General features: G+C 38.5%; 1 pseudogene; it reads left to right on the top strand.

Moving 5' to 3' along the window:
* The first annotated feature begins 10,207 nt into the window (after positions 1-10,207).
* On the top strand, positions 10,208-11,478 carry LOC102864591 (annotated as a pseudogene).
* The last annotated feature ends 762 nt before the right edge of the window (positions 11,479-12,240 follow it).

Here is a 12,240-nt window from a genome sequence, read left to right as displayed (position 1 = left end):
TCTTTGCTCATTAGTGTTCAAGACCTCAACCTATTCCTGAGATGATTCTGAAATTCAAGTGGGATGAACTCAGTCATATTTTGGCTTCTGTGTGACTTACCGTACTATAAACCCAAAGGAAAGTCAGTTATGAGTTGATTCTAACAACAGCAATGGGACAGTTTTATATGAGAGATGTTGAAAAGGAAATGTACTTTAGGTCAGATGATCTCCACGCTTCCTTCCAACTCTCAGGATTGTTAAAAGTCTATAAGTACATAAACTCAGTAAGCGTTATGATCACTATAACATTTTTAGATGCTAAAGTCAAGTTAACATTTTTAGATTTGTAAAACGAGCAAGGGCCACATCGGGATGGACTTGTCTGACCTTTACCAACTACACAAAGGGGAACTGTCCCCATCAACAGCACCAAAAACAGAGAACTAATTCCCGTGAGGTCAGACATGTTCCCCCCATGCTCCCATACCTCTTTTTACTCATCTCAACATCAATCGTATTGCCTTACTAGGTCCAAAATCCAATGCAATAGCTTACGGACCACATAGAACCTTATTGGAGAAGTGAAAAAGTTATAATCCAGGTTAATAGCAGAATATGGTCAGGACGGCTTCTGAAATATGTTCGTTGGCACCTCAGCCTTGAGGTTTGCAGCTTTAGGCCAGTGTTATGAAGTTCTCAGTTTTGCCAATATTGGCTCTCCCCATTATCTACCCACCCACCACATGCCACCTTCCACTCCCCACTGCACCTCAAACTGTCCAACAAACTTGGGCAAAAGCTCTTAGCTTAGCTCTGGTTCTGTCCATTGAGGGGCAGGTAGTAGTCCCATTTGGTCCAGATTCTGTGGTTTTCTGCTTTGGCAATGGCTGCTACTGCTCTAAGTCTAGTTGGCACAAGAATCTCTGGACCTGAAGGATGTCCATTTCACATATACTTCTCCTTTGCTGGGGGTGACAGACTGCTTCTAGAACTGCTCAAATTTATTGGCAAAATTATCCGATTCCCTGATAGATTGGTGAGACTTGTGGAATGGTGAGATAGTCAAGCCCCTTGCAGATAGGCTAACACATCCTATTCTTACATTCCTGCCCATCCACATGGCAGAGTCAAGTTCAGTGGCTAGGAAAGTCATATTGACAGATAAACTCTACAACATCATATTAGAAGTAGATTTCTTCACAGCACAAGGATAAAGACACGTTTGATAATTTATATGCAAAAGCTGCTTGAATAATTAAACACTCACACACAATGAGCTTTTTCAAGTTTAAGAGTTGTTAAAGTTTTAGGGAGTTCTGGTGGCCTAGTGGCAAGGAGCTGCACTACAATCCCAGAGGTACATGGTTTGACTCCACCAGACGCTCTGCTGGAGAAGGAGGGACAATCTTCTCCTGTATCAGTCAGATCTGATTTGATGTACACTCACACACAAAATAATAAAATTACTTAAAAAAAAAGAGTTGTTAAAGTTTTGCCATTCTCACAAATCTCTGCTGGGCTTAAACTCATTATTCCAGTTACCAGGTCAATCCACCTCATTGAGGGTCTTCTTTGTTTTTGTTGACAGGCTACTTTTCCAAGCATGATGTCCTTTTCTAGAGACTGGCTCTTTCAGATATCATGCCCAAGTATGTGAGACAAAGTCTCACCATCCTTGTCTCTAAGGAACATTCTGGGTGCACTCCTAAACAGAAATATTTCCAATGATATCAAGAGGATCATTAATGATAGTAAAAATTACTAGATGTATGTTTCAAATCCCATTTGAAAACAATAAAGCATTTTATCTGGTTTTAAACTAAACCTTTTTCCCCCCAGAGCTTTTAAATGAGTTTATTCATTTAAATATAAAAGTGGAGGGAGGGGTGGGCAGGGAGAAAAGTGCAACAATGAATAAATGGAAATCCAGAGTCTGTAAGTTTTCACTGAAATCAATAGTAATTTTTTAAAAGTCTAAAAATATTAAAAATATAAAAGAATGTCATAGTTGAATATTAAAACAAAAAAATAGCCAGGCATATTATGATTACAATCCTTCATAATGCAAATCCTGCATATCAAATGCTAGCTGTGTTATCAATGGCCCCCATTAAGGGGTCTGACACTGAAGCCCACCTCTGAGGTTGCAATGGTGTAATTTTCTTCATTTGGATCAAAGTCCAACAGTTCTCCCTAATCCATTTCATGGGTCTTTTCTACTTTCTTCCTCTGTGGTGGGAGTTTTTCCAGCAAAGAGATTTTTGGGAGAGAACAAGCCATTCTTAGAAAACTATCCTTGAATTAAATTTTTTTTAATTGAGATTTTATTGTAAGTTTATAAAGAACTTGGATTTCCATTCATTCATTGTTACACATTTTCCTCCCTGCCCCTTTTTCCCACAGTTCACTTTTTTCTTTGGAAAAAAGTTCAAATTACTATTTTTTATTGATATTTTAATGAAAGCTTATAGAGAACTTGGATTTCCATTCATTCATTGTTGCACATTTTCCTCCCTAACCCCTGCCCAGTTCACTTTTCTCTTTGAAAAAAAGAATTCTTTCATTGTTGGACAATTCCCCACCCCTACCCCAGTCTACTTTACTATGCAGCTCTTATTCTGGACTGTTGCCATACAAATAATATCTAATCATATATTCCTTTAAAAGTTTTCCTCTTTTCTGTTTCAATGCAGTGTATATTATTTATCCCCTCTTCTCTTAGTTTTCCCCAACCTCCATGTCAGTCCAGTTTTATAACAGTGCATTTATGCAGTATTTGTCCTTTTGTGACTGAGATATTTCACTCAGTATAATGTCCTCCAGCGTCACCCATTGTGTACAATATTTTATGAGTTTTCCTTGTTTTTCAGTGCTATATAGTATTCCATTGTGTGAATATACCACAACTTCTCTATCCATTTGTTTATTGATGGGCACTTGAGTTGTTTCCATCTCTTTGCTATTGTGAACAACACAGCAGTAAAGATGGATGTACATATATTTGCTTGGGTGGCAGTTCTGGCTTCTGTAGGGTAAACTATACCTTTAAAATGAGAACTACTACTTGATAGACACTTAACACAATTGAAATAAATTTTTAAAATTTATCTTGTTGGGGAGCTCTGGTGGCCTAGTGGCAAGGAGCTGCAACTACAATCCCAGAGGCGAACGGTTTGAATCCACCAGATGCTCTGCCAGGTAAGGAGGAACAAATCTCCTCCTGTACCAGTCAGATCTGATTTGATGGTACACGCACACAAAAATAATAAAATAAAAAAAATTTATCTTGTTGTTATAGAGACTATGCACCGCAAAACATACCAGCTAATCAATTTCTATCTACCCTTACAATTTCAGTGATATTTGAATATATTTTTCAAGTTGTGTGACAATTCTCACCCTCCCAAATTCTTCCTGCCTCATGTAACATAAACTCATTTATGTGTATAATGCAAACTGATTGCACACTAAGTTTTATATCTAATTTTTCAAGTTGCTTTTGTCAAACTGATCACATGTTGAGTTGTTAAGGAGCACATGCTTAAAGCAGACATTCATTATCTCTTAAGCTAGACTATTGATTTGTTAGGGACCTCTGGTGGCACTAATTCTCTCTTTATCACATAGAATTATATAGTATTCTATTCAGTATGTTTTGGTTGTTGTTGTTGTTGTGTCCCCTTGAGTTGAGTATGACTCATAGCAACTGTATGAACAACAGATCTGAACTGTCTTATTCTCCTCATCTCTGACATACTTGAGTTGAGCCCATTATAACAATAGTCACTGTGTCAATTCATCTGGTTAAGGATCTTCCTGTCTTTCCCTGACCCTCCACCTTTCCAAGCATGATATCCGTCTCCAAGGAATAGCCTCTTCTAACAACATGTCCAAAGTATGTGAGATGAAACTTTATTATCTTTGCCTCTAAGGAACACTTTGGTAACAATTTTTCTAAGACATACCTGTTTGTTCTTTTGGCAGCCCGTGAGATATTAATTTCTCTTCTCCAATACCATAATTGAAAGACATCCATTTTTTTGCCTATTTTTGTTTTAAAGGCATCAATTATTCTGTCATCCTTATTCATTGTCTAGCTCACATATGCATAGCAAGCAATTGATAAGACCATGGTCTGAATCAAGTGAACCTTAGTCCTCAAACTGACATCATTGCTCCTCAGTAATTTGGAGAGGTCCCTTGCTGCAGACTTTCCCAATGCAATATGTCTCCTGGTCTCCCAACTAATGGCACCAAGTGAGTTTGTTGATTGTGGATCAAAAAAAGATAAAGTTGTTGACAGTCTAATGATGAAAAGGTTTGCTTTCTTTGTGTTGAGATATAATCCGTATTGAAGGCTGTATTCTTTGATCTTCTGCAACAAGTACTTCAAGTCCTCCTCACTCTCAGCAAGCAAGGTTGTATCATCTGTATAATGCAGGCTGTTGATGAGTCTACCTCTGATCCTGATACCACATTCTTCTTCATAGAGTCCAATTTCTCGATTCAGTTACTCAGCAGATTGTATAGGTATGGAGAGCAGATACTACCCTGATGTACACCTTTCCCAATTTTAAATGTTGTACTATTTCCTAGCTCAATTCATCATTCATTCATTGATCTTAATTGTGCTCATAAACAAGTATCCTGGGATTCCCATTTTTCTCAACATTAGCCAAAATGATCCACACACTTAAATGCCTTTTTCATAGCCAATGAAGCATAAAGAAACATTCTTCTGGTATTCTCTGGTTTGGCGAGGATCAATCTGACATCAGCAATGATATCGCTGGTGCCACAGAGTCTTATAAAGCCCAGCCTGAACTTTTGGCAGTTTTCCATCAGTGTACTGTTCTGGACATTTTGGAATGGTCTTCAGCAGTATTTTGCTTGCATGTGATATTAATGATATTGTTCAATAATTTCCACATTCTGTTTGGAATCCCTTTCTTGGGAATGGGAACACACATGGATGGATATTTTCCAGTCAGTTGACCAATTAAGTATCTTTTAAATTTTCTGACAGAAACTGTTGATAACATCCAGGGCTGCATCTAAACATGTCAGTTGTTATTCCATCAATTCCTAGGGTCTTATATTTTGCCAATGTCATAAGTGAAACTTGAACTTCTTCCTTCATTACAATATGTATGCTGAACAAATAATTTGAGAAGCTGGACTATATGAAGAAGAATGTAACATCAGAATTGGAGAAAGATTCCTCAATAGCCTGTGTTACGTAGATGACACAATCTTGCTTGCAGAACGTGAAGAAAACTTCAATTACTTAAGAAGCTCAGATTATAGCCTTCAATATGAATTACATCTCAACCTCAAAAAGCAAAAATCCTTACCCCTGAAACCATAGGCAACATCATGATGGATGGAGAAAAGATTGAAGGTGTCGATGATTTAATTTTACTTGGCTCCACAATCAATACCTATGGTAGCAGCAGTCAAGAAATCAAGACATGTTGCGTTGGGGAAATTTGCTGCCAAGGACCTCTCCAAAGTGCTAAAAAGTGAGGATATTAAAGACTAAGATGCACTTGATCCAAGCCATGGCATTTTCATTGCTTCTTTTGCATCTGAAAGTTGAACGATAAGGAAGACAAAGGAAGAAATGATGTTTTCAGATTGTGATGTTGGAGAAGAGTACCAAATATCCCATAGACTGCCAAAAGAACAAACAAATCTATCTTGGAAGAAATGCAACCAAGGAGTTTCTTTGAGGCAAAGGGTGAGGAAGGATAATTTTGGCATATTGCCAGGAGGTTCTAGTTTTGGAAAAAGACACCATGCTGCAGAAAAGCATAGGGTCTGTAAAGAGAGGAAAAGACCTCAGTGAGCTGGATTACTACAGTGACTAACAACAGACTTGAGCGTGGCAGAGTTTGTGAGGATGGCACAGGACAAGGAAAGGTTCAGATCTGTTGTTTATAGGGTGGGTATGAATTGATTTGATGGCACCTAGGAACATCATAATTCTTTTCAAATTGAGTGCTGTGTGCTAGCATCTTTGTGTGAATACTTAATCTAGAAAAATTAGAGGTGCTTCAATCTGATATTTGTGTCTTTTCATTTTAGGAAAATACTGTTGACTTACTGAGATCAAGTTGGAACTGACTCATAGCGACCTTCCAGTGGGCTCTAAGGGAGCTCTGGTGGTGCGCTCTGGAAGGAGATGTACCACTAATCCAAAGGCAGTGCCTCTCTGGCAGTTCAAATCCACCAGAGGCTCAGTAGGAGCAAGAGGGAGCAATATACTCCTGTGTGATTTATAGCCTCCAAAACCTCACTATGAGTCAATTTCAATTCAAAGGCAATGAAAAAAAAATGTTGGCACTCAAGAAGCACTGCTTGAAGCAATCTACTTCTGTAAAGATTTACAGACTTAGAAATATAAGGAGATAGTTTTGCTCTGTCCTAACAGGCTGGCTATGAATCAAAATAGACTTAATGGCAGTGGGTTTCGGGGTTTGCATTTATTGTTTGGTTTAAAGCGACTTCAGTGGATATTTTGGTCTAAAGTTTAGAAATTACAACAAAACAAGTTGGAATTAACTCATAGCTGATGCTAATTTTCTAGGGGAATTGCTTTTGGGGGTTCAGCCATCACTGGGCAGATGAAACCTTTTCATCAGTTAAAGCGAAACTGGATGTTTCGTAAAAGACTTTTTGGGAGGTTCAGCCAGTAAGCCTGAACAGCTCCAGAAATGCTGGATTTTAAAATCTACACATCTGTTTCCCCCTTTTGATCTGTATTCATCTGTAAAATCTTTGCTCAGAACATTCGATTATGGTAGCTAGACATCCCCACCACCACCAACCACCATCTGGTCTCATGGCAAAGGAGGCAATTATTAATTGAAAATTAGCTTCAAATACCATTTTCTCCTTCTTACACTGACTCTTCCTCTGTGACTTTAGGCATATAGATACCAATCCTTGTACCTTGGATAGCCACTTGAAAGCTTTAAAAACCTCAGGCCTATGTAATGAACTTCAGTGAACTTTTAACTAAAAGGTAAAACCGAATAGCACTTAACACAGTATTAGGCCAATTAACTGGAACGTCTTGTGAAACAGTGACCCTAAACCTCCAAACCAAGAAACTAAATCCTGTAAGGTGTTTCAGTTTTTTATATACATTTACTTATTTTCCATCACAGCACCTGCTCTTTGTTGATGTTATAAATATATCTATCACACAGTATTTTTCCAATTCAACTTTTTACAAGTGTACAATCTATTGACATCAATTGCTTTAACCAGATGCTCAATTTCCTCCCTTCATCAGTGTACTTTTTCCATCATCATAAATAAAAACTGGGTATTTCTTAGTAATAATCCCTTTTCTCCCCACTGCTTCCCACTCCTGGTAACCACTAATAAATTTTGATCCCCATTTGTTTGCTTGTTTTTATCTTTTTATATAAAGAAGGTCATACAGTATTTTTTTAAATGGAGATAAAAAAGCAGTGAGAAAAGTTAAAAACCTACTTAGCTAATTTTCTACAGAACTGCTAATATTAGGATTAAATGTTTTCTTTAGATAGCAATTTACTTGCTTTCTTGTACCTTCTGTCATCTTCTCCAATCTGTGTTGTTACAATCCTGCATATGTTCAATAACAAAAACAAGCTAATTATATATTTTCCATGATCAGAATGTTACAACAGTAAGATCAGACAAACAAATACAAAACTACCATTCAACTCCCAATTTTTAAACTCCCAAGTTTGGTATGTCATCAAGAATAAAAGAATGTTAAGTGAATAAAAAGACTTTAGATTTCCTTTACCAAGGGTATAAACAATAATTTATAAAGAAGAGCTATAACAATTTAAAAAGAAATCTAATTAACATGATTGCAAAAGCATTTCTAGTAATACAGAAGAAACAATTTTACTGTGGTTGTTGTATTCAGAGTTTATTGAACCATTAAAAAAAACAGCTTCAGAACCAGTCAAACACAAAGGAAAGCCCCTATCAAGCACAAAGGACAAATGCAAAGGATGCTTATCCATTCGATATTGCTCTAGCATTTGCTTTCCCCCCTCAAATCACACACTATAATCTTGATTACTTTGGCATTCAGGATGGTCTAGAAAGAGAAGGCGCTAAAATTGCCTGGTCCTTGTTCCAGGTATGTGTCTCAGGAATGTGGTGACCCTGGAATTGAGGAATGAAAGGCAGCCTCCCAGCAAAACTGCTTCCCCGTCCTCTTCTCCATCTCAGTCAGCGGCAATTACATCCTTCCAGTTATTCAGGCTAAAACCCTTACTGCCATGCTGTGACCCCCCTCTGTCTCACAGATCCCTCATTCAGGCCATTAGGAAATATAGTCCCAATCTGCAGAATCCAAGAACCTCTCACGATTTCCAGACCTGACATCTCTCACCTGGTTCATTGGAAAAGCCTCTTAGCTGGTCTCCTTGATTCTGCTTTTGCCCTTTACAGGTTATTCTTACTGAGCACCCAGATTGATCCTCTTCTCAGAGCTCTCTTTTCTCTTAAGAGAAAACCATTGGCTTGGCAATACACAAATAATGGGCCCTTTCGCTGTCTTAAAGCTCTCACTGTTGCACCTCCAATTCCACTGATGAAGTCATTGGGGGTTTTTTTTTGAGCAGCCCACTCCCACCTCAGGAATTTTGCAGTTGTTTTTCCCTTTATCTCAAGATTCTTGATCTAGAGCCACATGGCTTACTCCCTTCACCTTGCAGGTTTTGGTCACTTCTCAGTGAAGGGTTCCCAACAACCTTGTTTATAACTTCAAACTTTACTATCTCAATACTTCCACCTTGCTTTTTTCATACCTGTCTTTTTTTTCTCTACCAAACTTAGCTCCATCTAAAATACTGCCTTGAAAAAACCAAACTTGTAAGTAAATTAGGAATTTTTGTCTATTTTGTTCAGTGTTATTGCGACATATCTTGGCTAGATACTTACTGAATGAATGAACCAAACTCAACTTGTTGTTGTGGAGTTGAATCCAACTCATAGCAGCCCTATAGGACAGGGTAGAATTGCTCCATTGCATGCCTTTCCCCCTTTGAGTGGCTGGTGGTTTCAAACCACTGACTTTTCAGTGAGAGGCCAAATGTTTACCTAGTGAAAGAACACCCTCTGTAAATCCTCTAGTGACCGATCAGCAGCAAGAACCAGACACCTGCCTATTTAGGTACCCCAAACACTTTTCTTTAAGAACACACACAAAAAAATTCTTCATAGAGAGTAAGGGTCATTCAAGGAGCTTCACATCACATATTTTGGACATGTTGCTAGGAGAGGCTATTCCTTGGAGAAAGACATCATGTTTGGAAAGGTGGTGGGTTGGCAAAAGAGAGGAAGATCTTCACCCAGATGGATTGGCAAAGTGACTATTGCTGAAATGGGCTCAAGTATGTCAGAGAGGGTGAGGATAGCACAGGTGGCACAGAGTTTAGACCCATTGTTCATAGGGTCACTATGGGTCATACTTGACTCAACAGCACCTAAGGACACAACAACATGTGCGATCTAGATTTGCTTAGATCAAGAGAAATAATCAGAGAAAACTCTACTCAGTGTACATTGTGGAAAAACAAGGAAGACATTCCTAAGTAAACGTGGAATTGTTCAGCAGAATAAAGATATGACTTAACAAGTAAATGGCAATATTCTGACTTACCATGTGTATGTTTGGCAGAGAAAAACATTCTCAGCTGTCTCAAAATGCAGATGTGGATGAGATCTGGTAAACAGAATGGGTCAGCAAATAAGATAAGAAACAGCAAGCAACATTTTATCTTGTGACTTTAATCAATATGCTTTTCTACTTGTAAAATTTTTAAAATAAAAACTATGAGGTCTACAGGTCTAGTTGGGGCTCAGTTATGAGTCCTCTCCCCTTGCCTCTTGACTAACTAGTCTCGAGTCATTCATTTCATTGCCCAGCACTTTCCTGCTGGTCAGAGAAGTGCAACGAGAAAACACTTGTCTTAAACTTTGATGCCATCACTTTATTACTAGAAATAGTTCTTAAATATCTCACAGAAGAAGCCAAGTTACATTTAGAGACATACTCTGTCCCAGCATACATGTGATCTTGACTCAAAAAGTTGATAAAACTCATAGGAGCTAAAGAAGAGGCTTGTGAGACCCTGGAGCCTGATTTTTCCTTTTTTTTTTTTTTTTACAGATTCCTTGCATGGTCACTGTCCCCAGCCTACTTGAGATAATGGTGACCTGTGTGGTACCAAATATTGGTAGAAAACTCTATGAGGGTAAAACAAAAGAAATCTACGAATTGTTAGATAGTTCAGGAAAAGTCCCCCTGAAGTCCAAGGACCAGATTACAGAAGAAAATGCAGTTCGAAAGAATCATCTGGAAGGAAAAGCTGCAATTTCAAATAAAACTACCACCTGTGTTTTTCAGTTACTGAAGGAAGCAGGTATCAAAACTGCTTTCACCAAAAGATGTGAGGAGACATCCTTCATTGCACCAAAGTGTGAGATTATTCCAACTGAATGGATTTGTAGAAGAATAGCAACTGGTTCTTTTTTCCAAAAGAAACCCTGGTGTGAAGGAAGGACACAAGTTTTACCCACCTAAAGTAGAAATGTTTTTCAAGGATGATGCTAATAATGACCCACAGTGGTCTGAAGAGCAGCTGATTGCTGCAAATTTTTGCTTTGCTGGACTTGTTATAGGCCAGACTGAAGTGGACATCATGAGTCATGCCACACAGGCCATATCTGAAATACTAGAAAGATCCCGGATGCCCCAGAACTGCACGCTCATTGATATGAAGATTGAATTTGGTGTTGATGTGACCACCAAAGAAATTGTTCTTGCTGATGTTATTAATAATGATTTCTGGAGTCTCTGGCCTTCAGGAGAATGAAGCCAGCAGAAAGACAGTCATATCATGACCTTAAAGAAGTAACTCCTGAAGGACTGCTAATGGTTAAGAAAAATTTTGAGTGGATGGAAGAGAGTAGAGTTGCTTCTGAAATCAGAGTCAGTGCAGAGTTGTTGTATTGATGGGCTCAACCTCTGAACTCTCTCACTGTGAGAAAATCAAGGCAGCGTGTGGAAAATTTGGCATTCCATGTGAACTTCGGGTGACATCTGCCCACAAAGAATGAGATGAACCTCTGAGGATTAAAGCCAAATATGAAGGAGATTCCATTCCTACTGTATTTATAGCAGTAGCTGGCAGAAGCAATGGTTTGGGACCAGTGATGTCTGGAAATGCTGCTTATCCAGTGATAAGCTGTCCTCCCCTCACAGCAGACTGGGGTGCTCAGGATATATGGTCTTCTCTTCGACTACTCAGTGGTCTTGTCTATTTAACTGTACTTTCTCCAGAAGGATCAGCTCACTTTGCTGCTCAGATGTTTGGATTAAACAATCATTTGGTGTGGGCCAAACTTCGAGCAAGCATATTAAATACATGGATTTCCTTGAAGCTGGTTGACAAGAAAATTAGAGAATCCGGTTCATAAGAACTTTGTGGAGAAACTACAGCTTCCTCATGTAGCAGTGGGAAAAAAAATCATGTAAGATGTAAAGATTCTAAGTTAGAGAAAATTAACTAAATAAATGGTTACCTAAAAAAAAGAAGAGAGATGCCTTTTTATGCTTCCTACTCAAGGAACTGATGGACTATCAATGGACAAATTTCAACAGATGCAGCCCTAGATGGCACCAGGTTGTGCCAAGAAATTTGGAGACTAGCTACCTGGCCAACTGACCAGAAAGAGATCCATATTTATTCCCATTCTCCAAAAAGATGATGCAATAGAATGTGGAAATTATCGAATAATATCACATGCAAGCAAAATATTGTTGCTGTTGTCATCGTCGTCATTATATGCCATCGAGTTGCCTGTGACATTTCTGTATAGTCTTCAGCAATTATCCATAACCTCCTGGAACAATACATCGAGAGAACTGCCAGAAATACAAACTGGACTTAGAAGAGGCTGTAACACCAGGGATATCATTGCTGATGTCAGATAAATCTTGTCTGGAAACAGAGTACCAGAAAGATGTCTAGTTGTGTTTTATCAACTAAGCAAAAGCATGTAGTTGTATGTGGATCTCAACACATTACAGCTAACATTGAGAAGAATTAGGAATCCTAGAACACTTGATTCTGCTCTTGTGAAACCTACACCTAACACTAGGAAGCTGTTGTCTGAACAGAGCAAGGGAAGACTGCATGATTCAAAATGAGCAAAAGAGTCTGAGAAGAATGTATCCTG

This window comes from Elephantulus edwardii, unplaced genomic scaffold (assembly GCF_000299155.1).
Source record: "Elephantulus edwardii isolate Elephantulus edwardi_28Jun2011 unplaced genomic scaffold, EleEdw1.0 scaffold00384, whole genome shotgun sequence".
NCBI lineage: Eukaryota > Metazoa > Chordata > Mammalia > Macroscelidea > Macroscelididae > Elephantulus > Elephantulus edwardii.
The sequence above is the reverse complement of the archived record's forward strand: the minus strand, read 5'-3'. Positions and strand labels throughout refer to the sequence as shown.